Source organism: Thermobia domestica, chromosome 3 (genome assembly GCF_964235325.1).
Source record: "Thermobia domestica chromosome 3, izTheDome1.hap1.1, whole genome shotgun sequence".
NCBI lineage: Eukaryota > Metazoa > Arthropoda > Insecta > Zygentoma > Lepismatidae > Thermobia > Thermobia domestica.
Window position 1 is genome coordinate 53,751,557 of NC_137456.1, and position 13,652 is coordinate 53,765,208.

Consider the following 13,652-nt stretch of genomic DNA (forward strand, 5'->3'; position numbering starts at 1 on the left):
GATCTTGGGTAGTCTTTAAAATTCTTATTTTGAAATAGATCTGTCACCAGAAGAAAAGTTGAAAACAAGCAGCGATTGGTTTGTTCATTCCTGGTCCTGGTCCTAATACACTATTAATGCTTTCGGAGACTTGTTATGAAAAATGTCTCACTTTCAATTTGTAAAAAAATTACTCGCAATTTTATGTTCTCCATGGTGCACCTTCATATGATCCTGCTCCACAATGTACTGCTTTCTGGTTGTCTGGTTAGTCCAGCTTATTTTCTAGACATTTGTGATGTTAGAAGGTTGAGCTTAAGACACTCATGTAGCCCCGGTGCTGAAAGGGACGCTAAATTCAAATCAATCTAGCTACCTCGCAATTCTTACAAGCACTATGGGTATCACAGTTAAGACTGTTTGTGTCACCATTAGAAGTCAAACAACACCAGATATGCTGCTACTTAACACTATATTTCACATACACAATGAATGTGTGTCACGAAAATAAATACTTTCACTCATTATTGAAAATATATGACATGCAACAGTATTAGCGCCTTAAAAATTCGCTTATATCGATTTCCTCGAAAACTACGAATGATAATTTACCATCAAGCGCTTGACTTAACATGATCTATCGATTAAGATATGCCTTACCATTGGACAATATTAAAGCTTAATAATTAATGATAATTTTCGGCTTTATCTCCTTAAACATACTCTATACTATCATCTTGTAATTGTCATATTAAGAAGCTCGATTAGTGTTTGCTTCAGTGTCAGTTTCACCTTATAATCGGTGTGGTTATCGTTCAGAATCAATTTTTAGGTGTACGAGTGGCCCCAGGTTTGATTTCAGGGGGGTCACTCTGTCGCAAATCTGTAACAGCTTTTTCTATGCCTGGCATCCTAAGAGAGGTTCTTTTTGAGGTTTTACTCATTCACATTAGGCAAATGAAAGGATAGCACCTAACTTTAAAATTCCAGGCCACTTCCTTCCTTACCCACTGTCCCGGGTAGTGCGATCGCCAAGGAACATCATCCTTTATACGTGACGGGCTAGAAATGAGCTTAGATACGAAAAGCTCAGAAATCTAATTCCTTATCCTAAACCTAATTATTTTTAGGTGTACAAAAATAATTTTTTTGTCGATTTCCCGAAAGGGGGACACGGTGGTTTATTGATAGAGCGCTTACCTCTGATACTAGGGTTCTGGTTCGATCCTTGGCTAGGTAGAGAACACATCGTATCCGTAGGTTTTCTCAGATATTACCATTTCCTCCCACATACTGATTCCACCAATTCTTCCATTATAATTCACTTGCCTTAGTCATACCTCTTTCTTAATCTAATAAGCATAATCGTGGAACGTTAAACTGAAAGATTTTATTCTTATTTCATTTTTGAGTCATAACGTCGCAAAGAATTTATACTTACCTGTATAACTTTTTTAATATTTATTACATGTATCGATTATCATACAATTATTGTTCTATTGATTGGTCTCATTTTTGGACTTTAAAAAATGTTTTAGCAATATAGTAATTTTCTTTAACTTTCTTATAGTCAAACACGTCATTTGAGCTTTTGCTTTACGTTAAGGCAAGATTTTCCATCAATATGAATAACTTTCGCGTTTTTTTTTTTTTTTTTTTTTTAAGTAAAAGGTGTCCCATAAAGAACACAACTTGTGCAATGCTCTCCATTTCTATTCTAACAAATTGGCAGCACTGAATGTTACACGACTTTCATCTGTTGTCTTTATCATTAGTAGTCACAGAGCTTCGAATAGCGCATGGTCGTCATCTGTTTTCTCTATGGGTAGGAATGGAGGGATTCAAAACGGAACAGCGTGCTATCATAGCGAAAACTTATTAGTGAATGTTGTCTGTTCCCAAACTTCGTGGAATGTTTGGTCAACATATTAGACCGAATAAGCCGACTATGATGAGACTGATTGCTAAATTTGAGAAAAACCAATTCAGTTATGAACATTAAATCCTCGGGGAGTCCTTGTGTTAGTCGTTCTGTGGAAAACGTCGCCATCATGAGAGATAATGTTGCTGTAAGTCCGCTTGCTACGCGTACAGAAAACCGATGACGATCATGCGCTATTCGAAGCTCTGTGATTACTAACTACAACGACAAAGATGAAAATCATCTGACGTTCAGTGCTGCCAACTTACTAAAACAGAAATAGGGAGCATTTCAATAGTTACGTTTTCATGAGACAACTGGAACGGAACAAAAAGATGTTCACATACTTCGAGAGGTGATTCATAACATCAAAAGAAGACAAAAAATCTGCTCCGTTCCAATTGTCAGAATTTGATTTTCGATTCCACGTTGGCACCCTTGTCAGTCCTACATGATGCGGAATTTGACAAAATGCAAGAAGATTTTTTGTCTTCTTTTGATGTCACGAATCACCTCCCGGAGTTTGTGCACATCTTTCAGGTTCATCTTATATATATATTTATTATTATTATTTATGTTAAATAAATAAAAAATTGTAGAACTTAATATATATATATATATATATATATATATATATATATATATATATATATATATATATATATATATATATATATTAAACTCAGGGAGGACAATTGCCCCATCTGCTCTCCCCAGAAATGTTGCCTCTGCTTATGGTATATATTTATGATCAACCGATTCATTGTCTTATACATTGTAACGAAACCAGGCACGTCTTACCTCTAACGTAAATTTAAAAAAATGCTATAGCCAACAAAATTATTTCCATACTCTACATATACTCCCATTCGTTTTGCGCTCTGGAACAAGTCCTAAAGAAATTATATTACTCATCTAGCAGTCAACTTTCTAGAGACCTTACCAATATGTCATTGATTTTTCAACAAAGAAACTGTCTCGTCTCGATAATTATTCCATTGTGAATGGCTTTCGACGATGTTACATTAGATACTGTGTGTGAGGAATATAGAGATCCAAATCAGGTAATTGTCCGAGTGACATTCCAACGTATTGTAATAAGACAAGTCTGTTATTAAAATGGGTTATCAAGATAAATGATACCTCTACTGTACTGCCTTATCTTTTATGTGGGTAATTTTCTTGTATCTTATAACATACAGAGTACATAAATGGATTACAGAGCATATTGATGAATAATACCATTAGTAAGAGCATTAGTATAGATCCAATGTGTTCGAACATTTTGCTAGATTTTGTGAGATATACTGCATTGCATTGTCCTGAAAAACAAGTTGTTAGCTATAATTCTGTGGTTTGGGTCTAAAAGAGCCAATGTCACTTGTTGGCAAAAATGAGATCCTCTTCAATTTTAATGTCTATATTTTTTTTTTTTTTTGAATACATATCATGTATATAAACATTTGATTTTCTTGCAAAAGAAAATATCCATTTATAGGAGTTAAAATTTGACGAACATCCTATTTTTGCCAAAAAGTGACATTGGCCCTTTTAGATTCAAGCCACAGAATTATACTCATGATTTCACCAAGGAACAAGAACTCACTTTAGATCCCCGTCCGCCCCGTCACAACCAAACCAAAACGCTTCCCAACTACACCTGATATTGGCATCACACAGTAATTTTCCTATTCCATTTTTTTCTTCAAGTAGTAATGCTTGATTTCAAACTTTCAGTACATAATTTAATTTTTAGTATAAGATAAAACACAAAACTAATTAGTATTTGACTGTCAAATAACCTGAGAGTAGCATGTTTGACATATTTTTATAGTCTTATCATAATAACTGCAAATCACAATGTTTTTGTTTCGAATTTTATCAGAATGTGCACATGAGTATAATGAATCAACAATCTGTTGTTAGAATAGAATATTTAATTATGACAAACAGTCAAGCTGTTGTCTCGAGTATTATACTCGGACATTTTGCAAATCTCTTAAATTGATGTAAGTTAATTGAAAACATAAAAATCTGGAACTAGAATATAACTTAGCGGACTCTTTTGGCTGCAGAGGTTTTTACAATGTCCTCAAAAGATAGCTTTGAAGCTAACTTAAGCTTTGTGGATATGATTCTAAAGTTGGCGAGGCTAGATTGGAGCTCACCCGAAATAAAAGTCCTGCCTCCGAAATATGGAATTCGTCTCCTAAGTGTTCATTAAATTTGTTTAATACTCACATCAAATGACCAATGTTATAGTACACTATAAAAGAAAAAATATTTAAATAAAGACAAACATTTCAAACCACATCAGCACATCAAATAAATAAAACAACTTAGATTAATTATATACCTTGTTACTCTCATTTACCTTGATGTGTTCCTCTCGTCGACACTGTTATGGAGTCATATGTTCTTCTTCCTTTATAAGCGGACTTTCTTCAACGCAGAAGAATACGAAGAGTGGAGTAGGCAGTCAAATATAAAACACACAACGGAAAAAGAATAGGACACGTCACACTGTGTGAACGCGGAAGCACTCACGATAGGCAACGTGAACGGCCCGAGTCGCCAGGTTAGGGTGACACCCCAAGCAAGAAAACGCAAACAAATGCATCGAGATGCTGAATAGGGAGGGGACCCAAGTATAGCGTTCCCATCCGTCGTCAAAGTCAGAGCAATTGCCAAAAGCCCAATATACATGGATAAAAGGTCGCAAGATATGTTGATCCGTCAGCAACACCCTCAACCAACTACAGAGGGATCTACGCGAGTGGACGTAACCAGATTATATTCAGAGTAGGATTCGGGCAATGAAAGATAATTCCGCATTTATTCAATAATTCAAATAAATACCACACAAATAATCAAATATACTTATGTCAAAGAAATGACAACAAACACAATTCAGCTTAACAAATTTTATTTAACAAAATATTTACAAGTGATATCTGATCCTTCAGATATCCGATGGCAACAATGAATTCTCCGTCGATAAATATATTACGTTGTAGTTCCAGTTCTCAAATTAAATACTTCAAAATGTAGTGAAAGGTCAATAATCATTAATATGTTCAAATCTCGAAGTTTTACAAAAATATCCAAAAGATTTCAGTATTTAGTTATATTTAATATTCTATTAAGGAGAGAGATAAATTCTTCGTAATGTCTCAGTATTTCAAGCGATAATAGCAATTAATAAATTAGTAATTCAAAGTAGTCAAAAATTCTGGGGGGGGGAATTGAATTCTAAAAGCAATTCAAATAAGCAGAAAGTTAAATATTTAAAGTTTAGTGAAGGAAAACTAATTAGAATTCAATATCAAATACGCCAAGGCAGTATCTCACCCCGTAAGTCTAACGCATCAAACTTCGTACACAATTAATTCAAAATTCCAAAAATCCAAATGTTCTCTATATTCAATATTAAGGAGACGAAACACATTAAGGTAACACCAATAATAAACGAATATATATATATATATATATATATATATATATATATATATATATATATATATGATAAATGAATAATAATAATGGCTCTCAGTCAAAATATTAAATGCTGAATTATCACGCGGTTAGATAACTATGAAAGAATCGGAAACGTATTAAACCACAACGAGCTATAATGGAAACGAATATACGACCCACGAACAAACAACACACAAAAGGACAACCAACTAATAATTAAATATTTTTAACACTCACCTCACGTCGTTTTTCAATTCTATAGTTACCTCTGCATATGCTTACCCTGGGACTGCATGTCGACTTACCAAATGAAAAAGGGAAAAAGAGAATAAATTGGTTATTGCTGTGCAATCTAATCAAGCTGTATCGAAGTTCTGACAATCCTTAGTCAAATAGATAGAAAAGCACCTCTTTCCAGTCAGCATGCAACTGCTGCACTTCGCAACACTCCCTTGCAACTATTGCAACTGAATTCTGAACGAACTGAATTCTGAACAATTCTGTAATTAGGCCCAACAAAGATATAACCAGGACTGATATTTCTCTCTCTATCAGTTTGAGTTATTTTCTGCCTTGCGACTTCCCACATCCGCATTCCACTATTTGACTAAATAGCAACTTCATGAAAATGAAGATAAGGAACCTTCACAAGGTGGTGGGAACAAACCTTATTTGAACAAACCAAAGGTTTAGACACCATACGCACTTACGTTGTCTACATTCCCATTCCACCATTCAGCAAAATTTCCAAAGTAGTACATAAAAACAAGCACTACGTGATTTGCATTCAACCTCCAACTCTTCGGAATGCTAACACTGTCTGAAACATATTGTCATATGAGACTCGAGACGAGGGGGCCGCGGTGTCTCAGTGGTAGAGCGTTCACCTCTGGTGCTTGAGGTCCTTGGTTCGATCCCAGCCCCCGCCAAGTGAACTTTGTGATGGACAAACACCGTGTGAGTGGGTTTTCTCGGGGTTCTCCCGTTTCCTCCCACTTTCTTCATTCCACCATTTCATTCATTACTCATCATCACCGTCTCCTTTAGCCTAACCGGCATAACCGTGGGACGTAAAACAAAGATTTCATTTCATAATTTAAGAGTACGGGGAATACAACGTCATTCCAAGTTAAATTTCCCAACTTTTAAGAGTATTTGAGGACATTTCATCATATAATGAAAGAGCTTGTAAATTGTAAATTGCCATATCTCTGTTCGAGTGTTCCTGTTCGCAGAAAGAAATTCAAACTGGTTTTTGATATTCAGCTTTGCCATATTTCGAAGAACAGAAAAATAATCCAATGCGTGTGTTCCTGTTTCGCACAATGAGATATTTTATTTTTTATATAAGTTTGTGGAAAACCTGTACTGCACCAGAAGTACGCCAATATTTGTATTAGATGTTGAGAAATTGATTCCATCGTAAAATTGTAATCACATATACAAATTGTAACAAAAAATTATTTCATAAATTATTGTGGAAGTGAAGATGGCTGGTATATCAGCACATCGTAAAGTGAAAGGAACAAAAAGTTAGTGAAGATAGAACACTTAAAATTTGTCCACATCTATTTTCATCATTATATACATTGCACGAAAAGTATTTCGGACATTATTTCCACTCCTCTTCTTCTTATTGCAAAGAAAAACTCAGTCATTGTATACACTCATGCTTCAGTAAATCAAGAAAAATGCTGAAGATTGTTGCTTTCAGTTTCGTGTTCAAGAATTTATGCCAGACTTTGAACAAGCGGCAATAAACGCTACAAGAGAATCATTCCAGCAAGCGACATTACGCGTTTATTTGTTTCGTTTTACCCAATCCATATGGAAAAAAGTACAAGATATTGGGTTGGCTCCACTTTACAAGGCTGATAGTATGAGGAAATAGGTTAGGAGAGCAGATGCACTTCCACTCGTTCCTCTTCAAGACATTCCTGATGAATTTACATATATACAAGACGATGCACCCGACATCCCGGAGGCACAGGTTTTCCTAGACTATTTGATGGACACCTATGTTGACCTGAATGCAACCTGCCACCCGTTAATACAGCAATATTTGAAGTTTACTTTTTTATATTGGATTGTTATTTGACTCCTTACGTTGTACTAATTATATTTTTATTAATGTTTCACGTCAATAAGAAACCAATTTGATAACAACAGCGAAAAAAGCACGAACCATGCCGAGATTTAGCATTTCAAGTTTAATAGGAAGTAGATATAAACCCATCCCTATATATTAGTGGCGCAAAAATCTGTCTTCAACATTGGGGGGGCGGGTAAGACCGTTCCCATACTTTTTTTGTGATGTCCAAAATACTTATGAAGTTGGAAAACAATGTTGTGGAGGATCAGAGTTGTCTTCAGCGTTTGGAGGCTGTCAGATTTGAGGCTTATTTTGGGGAACGTCAATTTCATCTCACGTTCCTTTGTAGCAATCGGACAAAAATCATCAAATTTCTCCCCAAAAACACATTTCAAATCAGATCATTGGGGGGACAATTCCCTTCAGTTCCAAGATTGGAGGGGACATGTACCTTTCATCCCCCCGAAATTTGCGCCAGTGCTATATATACAGATTCATTCTACTTTTGAAGCAAGAACAGTCCGAGAATACGGCTGCTAAAAGCAGGCAATTTAACATTATGGAGACGTTTATACAGTCGTACTCGGGTTCTTAAGAGTAGTTTTAGGTGTGGCGAGGTTGGCCTTATTCCATACTTTAATGCAGTATCTCAACGCATTCATTTGGATAGTTGAAATTACAATCCAATGAAAACAAGGTGATGTTAAGAATCTCACCTGAATACTAAATTTATTACGTACTAAATTTGGCTTTTTAGAGATTTTGGACAGCCCTAGCTCTGAAACTATGCACTTTTCCCCACAAGTCCATATGAACTTTTTCTCTTATTTTGATGTGAGAAATCAGCTATTACAGTTCGTCGGTTTAGTTCATTAACACTCTGTATATCAATATTCAAATTTATCAACTTGCTGCACGAAACAGCTCTGTCTGTTATTTGTTATTGTAACATTCTTGTGGAATGAAGATACCAGTGGTTAGAAGAACGTCCTCAAGTAAAATGTTCTACTTGCAAGCAATTCAATGCATACCCATATTCTAAATCCTGAAACTCTGTTACCAATAGATACTTCCTTCAGAGTTCATTGAATAAAGATCCTCTGGCAAAGTCTACAGATAGTGTTGGCAACAGATGCCTTCATAAAATAGCTAAATAATGCACATAATGTAGCTTAAAAAATTGTTTATCTCTTCAATAAAAGTTGTAGCCAAATGTATACTCATATCTACCAGAATTTAACAATGAAGCAAGCAAATATGTCATAGTTTGACTATACAGTTTCAATATATTCTAATATTATTCCTTTTATTGTGATATCAAATAATATCAACCTTAGCCAATCCTGAAAATATTTCTAGTACGCTTAGCTTGTATCATTAATGAGATATTCAACATCTCCTGAATTCTTCTCTCCGTCTCCGATATCTGTGGTAATCTTGGTTACATGACGGTTGCACTATTTTATTTAGCACATCACTGAAAACGCACTGTTCGCACACCAAACATACTCTCAAAATTCTCATTTGCATCTTAATTAAGTGTTGAAATTAGCAATAGGAAGGTGAAATTTCCAAAAATCCTGATTTGACATACTAATAATCGAGCAGGGGTCAGCGTTAGCTAAGTGGTAAGCGTTCAGCTCTGATGGGTGGGCTCCCTACTTCGGTCCCAACTCGCGTCAAGTGGGCTTTCTGGTGGACAAACACCATGCGCATTGGTTTTCTCGGGTTTCTTCCCTTTCCACCCAATTACTTCATTTCATTCATTTCTCATCATTATCATCTCTTTTAGCCTACACAGCATAATCGTGGGACGTAAACTGAAAGTTTTTGTTTTCAAATAGTAAGCAAGAATGATAAATACGGTAAGATAGATAAAATAGATTGTGGAGTGACAATGTAAGTAATAAAACTATCAGAAACATTGTGAAAAAATACTTTATTCTGTTTTTTTAATTCATAATTTTAGATAACTTTGTTTACAAGAGGTATTCAACTACAGCTAGACATAAATGACTAAAAATTGGCAGCTATGAACGCCGAATTGGCCAAAGTTATAGCAAATAGCCAAAGTGTGTTTGTACTGATTACTCACCATGTGAAAATTGTTAGATTTACTCACAAAATCACTGAATTGGCAACACTGCTATCCTTTGCTTTATATGAACAACAGAAAAGAAAGACAAGAACCTGGAAGGAAAACTAACAACAAACTCAGACGCTGTTATGCAATAATATAGCACTAATTCTGCAATGTGTGCATCGTTAGGCCAATAAGAGTAACATAGTGGATGATTATTCAAAATTGTGTATATACAAAGTATTACTCTAAGTATTACAACATTTTGATATAGTTTAAATCATTTTTTTAAATTCCTGTCATATCTTATGAAAAACTTCCTTCATTTGCGATCTGTATTAAACATGTTTCATAAACACTCAGCAGTCGAACTCAGTTTGGAAAGAACAGGAAGTCGTTTGGAAGGAGGACCAACCCCGCATTCCTTTCATTCTAGTGCTGCAACCTATTATCAGTAACTTATGGGATCACATCAAATTTTTAAATTTCATTCGAACTTTGTTCTTCCCAACATTGTTCAAACTCCTCTGCTCTGGCTTTCTGATTTGCATAAACCTGGTTCAAAATACAAATGATGTATGAAGATCCACATATTACGAATGCTATTGGAAATGCAGTAGCAGAAATTCTGTCTTGTATCCCCCATATATCTTTTTCAATTGTAGTTAAATATGTCGTCCAACAACATATTAATCTCTTTATTGGGCTAATTGCTCGCCTCTGACCCTGTAATAATAAAGCAAGTATTAGAATACTGTAACAATATAGCTCTTTTAAAATAAAGTTTATTTTAGTGATGTTAAAATTATTCGAATCATTGATCCAATATTCATTTATCGAATATTTTTTTCGATTGTTATTCGAGTATCCGAATATTTGTTTTCAACATTCGAATAATTATTCGAATGTTTATTTATTCTTCGAATACTTGTTCGAATAACTATTAGTTCAAACAAGTAATCATTATCCGAATTATTCGATTTTTAATAGCATCAGTCTCTATAAACAAGAATGAATACTAATATTAGTTAATTTTGAACAACTCTGGTTTTGTTTTAATGCGCTTTTTAACCGACTTCAAAAACAAGTAAGAGGTTTCTAACGCAACCCGTTTATATTATGTGTATGTTCACGCAAAACTTCCACATAGGTGTACCGATTTTGATTATTCTCTGCCCTAAACTTTCCCGGTGGTCCCACACAAATTTCTTTAGGATCTTACAGCAGCGTGAATTTAATATATGCATAGGGAAACCTCGGTTTGATCAATGAGACTACCATGTACAAAAATAGTTAACTTTTATTGGTGGCTCTTTTCTGTAGCTTAATATACGGTATATAATGATTAATTGGTTTATAATGTTATTAGTTGGTTTTAAGTTTCAATTCATATAACGAGGCAAAAATAGTATAACTACAGTAACCAGTAGATGTTAATTCATACATCAAAATAATTTTAAAGCAATTAATTTATGTTCGCTGTTTCGTAAAACGCGTCTCAATGCGTTAAATTTCGTGGTTAGCCAAATGCACAAGAAACTTCCATTACTTCAAAATAATTTTACTATAGGGAGAATTACTACTACTTTAAAGGTGAAAATAATAGGTTTGAATTTTGTGTAAGATTTTCCTAAAGAGACTTAGCCCCTTTTACAAACAATAATACTTCCTTCTTTTACTTGGCCAACATATTTCACTGAATTCAATTTGTTTATGCTTAACAGCAATGAAGAACCATCAGAGCAAATTTTTTGTGTTGTTCAGACACACTTATCCAAAGATAGAACTGAATAACTTCCCCCGCCTCTGGACTTTCATAGGCCCCCGCTAAGACTTTAGACTTTCATAGGCTAGCAGACGAGGCGGTCACCAGGTAAGAAGGAACTAGTAACGTCTCACTCTAGCGTTAGAAACGGGCGTATCAATTAATCGTAGCTATTCCAATAGCCGTTACAAACATGTATACAATTTTCTGCCTTTTTTGTACTTTTTCTTCTGGGTTTAAGGAGAATCTCGTCACAATCTAATTGTAATTTTTGGAGTCCGACTACGAAACACCCCAATGGATGTTATATTAATTAGGCAAAGTAGCGTGTTTATAGGCAACCATTCATTCTTTAACGTATTTGCGGTTGCATAACAGAACAGGGGTTTTACAGCAATGTTTCGAAACCACTTTCATATTACATTATCCTGTCTCTGTTGTTTCGAACATTTTTAAAGATTGGTTTACCTGTGTGAATTAGGTTAAGTCTTTTTGTAAAAATAATAATTATTATTATTACAATATTTACGAATTGCTAATAGATTTGCTAATGCACGCATTTAAAAGTAACTAGATATAAGTAAAACAATAAACAGCACAATGCATGTATAGATGGAAATACTGTATAAATTGATTATTGGATTGTAATATAATGACATTAACTACAATTAAAGAATGGAAGCACGGTGGCTCAGTGACAAAGCGCTCACCTCTGGTTCAGCGGGTAGTCCCTGGTTCAGTGATTCCAAACCATTTGAATTAATAGTTGGTAATTTCGTGTCAGTGGGTTATCTAGAGATTCTTCCATTTCCTCATATATTTTCATTCCATCAATTTCATTTAAATTCATTCACTTTCATTAAGCATCCGTCTCGTTCAGCGTGCAGGAGGGAGATCAAGTTGAAAAATTTATTTTTTTTTTCAATTATAAGGGAATAAATAAATATATAAGTATTTGTATTTTTACAATTTAACATGTTTAAAAAGATTTTCTGTATCATTCACTTAATAAGACAATTTTGTTTAATGTTTAAAGTTGCTTATTATCTCCTAAACTTATGTGACTAACAAGTTCAATTTAAACCCATTGAAAATAAAAATCGCACGACGTGATTTTAAGTAACACGGACATTTCTTGGTTCCAAATAACTGTGCTATGCAAGGTATTCCTATATAATATAAGCAAACTATTAAAAGCTATAGCTTGTGACAAGAAATAGAATATCAGTGACTCCAATTCTATGAATAGTTATTGGTTATTAGCCATTACGTAATCATCTATTTTAAAGTTATTAGTAAAAAGCAGAGGTAAAGAACCTTTGCTTTTGGTTTCACGTAGGTTCACATACAATCCTTCAAGAAGTTACAGTTGCATACACTCAGATATTTAAACGTACAATCTTGTTGAAATAAATCTTACAACCCATTCCTCTTTTAAAGGTAATATATTCTCCCAATAGTGGGCGGAAAATTTTAATTTTTTAGCTGAAAATTTTCAATTTGCTCAGAAAGATGACTTATTTTCATTTACGAATAAAATCATGGATTTTCTACAAAAGATAGATTGGTCTACATATAATAACACTTAAAATTGATCTTGAGCACGGTTTTTAGATACTGTGTAAACAAATGGTTTATTAATATACAGATCTCACCGCATGCTGGAAGCAATTTGATTTTCTTTGTGTATATTTTATTTATTTATTTATTTCCTCCAACAAAGAGATCTCTCCAATTATAGGAGGTGTACACAATTGATTACATTATTATACAAGAAATTTATAAATGAAAATAGTAAGAATATTAAACTAGCAATAAGCAAATACAATATATAACTTTGTATGCAGACATTCCAAAGATCAATGCATTCAATAGATTCATGAAGCACAAACTCATACTCTTATTCTATAAATAGTCATATATACATAATACTTACATATACATACACCAATATTTATACATGCAAATATATATGCACGAACATACACATATACATCTCGCACATTTCACATGCACACATTCATGTGCTCACCATGGATATTGTACATTACAATAACATGAAAATTGAAAATAATCAAATGTGATTACCGTAGTTAATGTAGTAATATCGAATATTAATTACGTTTTCTATTTAATATAATTTCGCATAAATATCTGTTCAATATTTTTTTTAAATATTTTTTTTCTTTCAAACTTAAGTCAATGTCATCGATACACTCAGCTATATTATTATATAATGAACATAATCTTATTAAAGGTGAGTTGTTGTACGTGTTGGTTTTCGCAGTTGCATACCGTAATAATTTCCTCGTTCTTAAAGTTCTTGATTTTATATTGA